This window comes from Triticum dicoccoides, chromosome 5A, assembly GCF_002162155.2.
Source record: "Triticum dicoccoides isolate Atlit2015 ecotype Zavitan chromosome 5A, WEW_v2.0, whole genome shotgun sequence".
Classification (NCBI taxonomy): domain Eukaryota; kingdom Viridiplantae; phylum Streptophyta; class Magnoliopsida; order Poales; family Poaceae; genus Triticum; species Triticum dicoccoides.
The window spans coordinates 119,091,073-119,096,160 of record NC_041388.1 but is presented as its reverse complement, the minus strand read 5'-3'; positions in this window follow the sequence as shown (position 1 = coordinate 119,096,160).

The window sequence follows — 5,088 nt, the reverse complement described above, 5'->3', positions numbered from 1 at the left end:
AGACATCCCATATATTAATAACGCTCAAAGTACTTCAAGGCATTGTTTCGACCTCATGGGCAGCAGCGTTTAGGGCGACAACAGGGTTAGGGGATTCAAACCACAACTTCAACATTTTTTGCACCAAATCCAGGGGAAGCAAGTTGTGTGCAATACACGAGATCCTCAATCCCCATGCCATCTGACAACTCAGAGTTAAGGTCATCCGGCAACTCACTGAGCTCAATCATTTTCCCCTTTACATCAGAAAAACAAGTTAAACAATAACTTGTGGAGGCTGACCGGAATATATGGTGAATGTTGGTGGGAGAATAAATATAAAACATGGGATCATATGCGTCAACTCCATCATAATCATACTCTCCCATGGTTGCTGATTGGGGGTCTCAATGAGATATAATTTCTGTATGAAAAATAGGGAGGAAATCCTAGACCCCAACAATACATGCATGCCTTTCAACAGGACATTGATGACTGTGAGATCGGAGACTTGGGATACAAAGGTGATTGCTTCACTTGGTAGAGAGAAAGAATTTGCGAGAGGCTTGACAGAGGCCTCATTAACAAAACCTGGGCAACAATGCATCCTCATGCGTCGTTGGAGAATTTGGGGTATAACCACTCCGACCACAGGCTGTTATTGTTTGATACCAATTTTTACGTACAGGAACCAAGTGGCGGGGTTCATGTTAAAAGACTTGAAGCTCCTTGGTTTACGAGAAAATGCTTTTAATGAGAAAGTCCAAGAAGCTTGGGATGAGGATAGAAGCGATCCCGCAGCAATAAATTACATGAGAAGCTCGACCTCATGCATAGAGCGTTCCATGATTGGGATCAAAGAGTGTTGAAAAAATAATGACTTGTTGAATATGTACTGGAACTAGTAGAGATTCATTATATGCAGAGATGCAGCGCGAATTGGTTAAAATTTGGTGGCTGAAACACTATTGTTTTCAGGCTTTTACATCGACAAGAAGAAAAAAGAACTATATCTGAAAACTCCATGATCAGAATGGTAATGCAGTAGAAGGTATGGCCACTGAGTTCTCATATTCAGAATTATTTTAGTAACCTTTTTACTTCAGAGGTGCATCATGTTGATCCTTATATTCTTGAGAGGGTTCAAACAAAGGTTATTGATCATATGAATAATATGTTAATGGCTCCGTATACGCATGATGATGTTCGTAAGGCTGTTTTTTGTATTGGTGATCTCAAGCTCTAGGCCCAGATGGGCTTCATGCGATCTTTAAAAAAATGGCATATCCTGGTGACGAGATTACACATGAAGTTTTGTTTGCTATTAATTCTCCTCATATCCCGGCTAAATGGAATGATACATCTATCGTTCTCATGCCCAAGACAGGTTCACCTGGCCTGGTAACTCAATATAGACCTATTAGTCTATGTAACGTTTTATATAATATCATCTCAAAGATGTTAGCTTCAAGGTTAAAATGTATCCTGCCTGAAATAATATCTCCTACTCAGAGTGCTTTTCTCCCAGGAAAGGTTGATCACAGATAATATACCCATTGCTTATGAATGTGTGCACAAAAAAATCAAGACAAGAAAGTTTATGTGTTGTGAAGTTGGATATGCACAAGGCATATGTCAGGGTGGAGTGGATATTCCTCGAAGGTATGATGCAAAAACTTGGGTTTCATGAACAGTGGATCAAAATGATAATGGCATGTGTAAGCTCAGTAAGGTATACGGTGAGATTCAATTCTCAAGAAACAGATGTGTTTACTCCTTCAAGAGGTATTAGGCAGGGAGATCCCCTTTCCCCTTATCTTTTATTAACAGAAGGGTTATCTAGTATGTTGCAGTATGAAGAAGAAGTTGGTGGCATGGATGGGGTTAGATTGTGTAGAAATGCACCATCAGTATCACATCTCCTATTTGTTAACAGTTCTCTAATTCTCATGAGAGCAAATGTTCTAAGTGCAACTTCCTTACAACATGTTCTAGATACCTATTGTCAGAGTTATGGATAGATGGTGAGTCTAGCAAAATCAAGCATTTTCTTTAGTCCTAATACTAGTGCGATATCGAGAGCAGGGATATGTGAAATCCTACATATAGACACTGAGGCCTTATTAGATAAATATCTTGGTTTGCCAACAATAGTAGGTGCAAATAGAAGCGAATGTTTCGGGCATTTCTATGAGAGAATCATAACATGACCAATTGGTTGGATGGAGAAGCAGCTCTCAATTGGAGGTAAAGAATTTTTTTAAAAGCATTAGCCCAAGCAACACCAATTTTTGCTATGTCCGTATTCAGTTTACCTAAGGGTATATGCAAGGAAATAACATATATTATTGCACAATTATGGTGGGGCGATGATGAAGAACCAAAAGAATGCATTGGATGGCGTGGTGGAAAGCTTTGCATTCCTAAATGTGAAGAAGGCATGAGCTTTAGGGACTTATATTCTTTCAATTTGGCTATGCTCGCAAAGCAGTGTTGGAGGCTGATTACTGATCCAACATCATTATGTGCAAGGGTATTAAAGGCAAAGTATTACCCCAACGGGAGCTTTCTTGATGCCACCTCGAAGAGCGGGGTGTCCTTTACATGGAAAAGTATACTGAAGGGATTGGAAAATTTCAAAAAAGGCTATAACTGAAGGGTCGGAATGGGTGAAGATATTAACATATGGAGTGACACTTGGGTCCCTTCGAGCACTGATAGGAAGATAATCACCCCTAGAGGACACACGATTTTGACTAAAGTCCGTGAGTTGATTGATCTGGTGCAAGGAGCATGGGATGAGGAATTGATCCAAACTATTTAAACTATAATGCTTTTGAGGACTTTATTGCAAGGCAGCCAAATAGATCTGGAATCTTCTCAGTTCACACCGCGTACCATTTATAGTGGGTACATACCTACATGGCACATGCATGTCGGGGAACGTTGCATGGAAAAACAAAAACAAAATCTACGCACACGCAAGATCTATCTATGGAGATGCATAGCTAAGAGAAGGGAGAGTGTGTCTACCTACCCTCGTAGACCATAAGCGGAAGCATTTTATTAACGCGGTTGATGTAGTCGAACTTTTTCGCGATTCAACCGATCAAGTACCGAACGCACTGCATGTTGGGGAACGCAGTAATTTCAAAATTTTCCTACGCACACGCAAGATCATGGTGATGCATATCAACGAGAAGGGAAGAGTGTTGTCCACGTACCCTCGTAGACCGTAAGTGGAAGCATTATGACAATGCGGTTGATGTAGTCGTACGTCTTCACGATCGACCGATCCTAGTACCGAAAGTATGACACCTCCGTGATCTGCACACGTTCGGCTCGGTGAAGTCCCACGAACTCACGATCCAACAGAGTGTCGAGGGAGAGCTTCGTTAGCACGATGGCGTGATGACGATGATGATGATACTACAGGAACAAGGCTTCGCCTAAGCACCGCTATGATATGACCGAGGTGGATTATGGTGGAGGGGGGCACCGCACACGGCTAAGAGATCAATGATCAACTTGTGTGTCTATGGGGTGCCCCCTGCCCACGTATATAAAGGATGGAGGGAGGAAGAGGGCGGCCCTCATAGGGAGCGCCCAAAGTGTGGAGTCCTACTAGGACTCCCTAGTCCTAGTAGGATTCCACCTCCCACATGGAATAGGAAAAAGGGAAGGGAGAAGGAGAAGGAAGGAAGGGGGCGCCCCCTTTCCCTAGTCCAATTTGGATCAGTCCATGGGGAAGGGGGTGCGACCACCCTTGAGGCCTTTCTCTCGTTTCCCGTATGGCCCATTAAGGCCTAATACGAATTCCCGTAACTCTCCAGTACTTTGAAAAATACCCAAATCACTCGGAACCTTTCCGATGTCCGAATATAGCCTTCTAATATATCGATCTTTACGTCTCGACCATTTCGAGACTCCTCGTCATGTCCCCGAGGACTCCAAACAAACTTCGGTCATCAAATCACATAACTCATAATACAAATCGTCACAAAACGTTAAGTGTGCGGACCCTACGGGTTCGAGAACTATGTAGACATGACCGAGACTCATCTCCGGTCAATAACCAATAGCAGAACCTGGATGCTCATATTGGCTCCTACATATTCTACGAAGATCTTTATCGGTCAAACCGCATAACAACATACATTGTTCTCTTTGTCATCGGTATGTTACTTGCCCGAGATTCGATCGTCGGTATCATCATACCTAGTTCAATCTCGTTACCGGCAAGTCTCTTTACTCGTTCCGTAATGCATCATCCCGCAACTAACTCATTAGTCACATTGCTTGCAAGGCTTATAGTGACGTGCATTACCGAGAGGGCCCAGAGATACCTATCCGACACACGGAGTGACAAATCCTAATCTCGATCTATGCTAACTCAACAAACACCATCAGAGACACCTGCAAAGCATATTTATAATCACCCAGTTATGCTATGACGTTTGATAGCACACAAGGTGTTCCTCCGATATTCGGGAGTTGCATAATCTCATAGTCTGAGGAACATGTATAAGTCATGAAGAAAGCAGTAGCAATGAAACTGTAACGATCATAATGCTAAGCTAATGAATGGGTCTTGTCCATCAGATCATTCTCCTAATGATGTGATCCCGTTCATCAAATTACAACACATGTCTATGGTTAGGAAACATAACCATCTTTGATAAACGAACTAGTCAAGTAGAGGCATACTAGGGACACTTTGTTTTGTCTATGTATTCACACATGTACTAAGTTTCCAATTAATACAATTCTAGCATGAATAATAAACATTTATCATGAAATAAGGAAATAAACAATAACTTTATTATTGCCTCTAGGGCATATTTCCTTCAGTCTCCCACTTGCACTAGAGTCAATAATCTAGTTCACATCATCATGTGATTTAACACCAATAGTTCACATCACCATGTGATTAACACCCATAGTTCACATCGTCATGTGACCAACACCCAAAGGGTTTACTAGAGTCAATAATCTACTTCACATTGTTATGCGATTAACACCCAAAGAGTACTAAGGTGTGATCATGTTTTTCTTGTGAGAGAAGTTTAGTCAATAGGTCTGCCACATTCAAAGCTGCATGTATTTTGC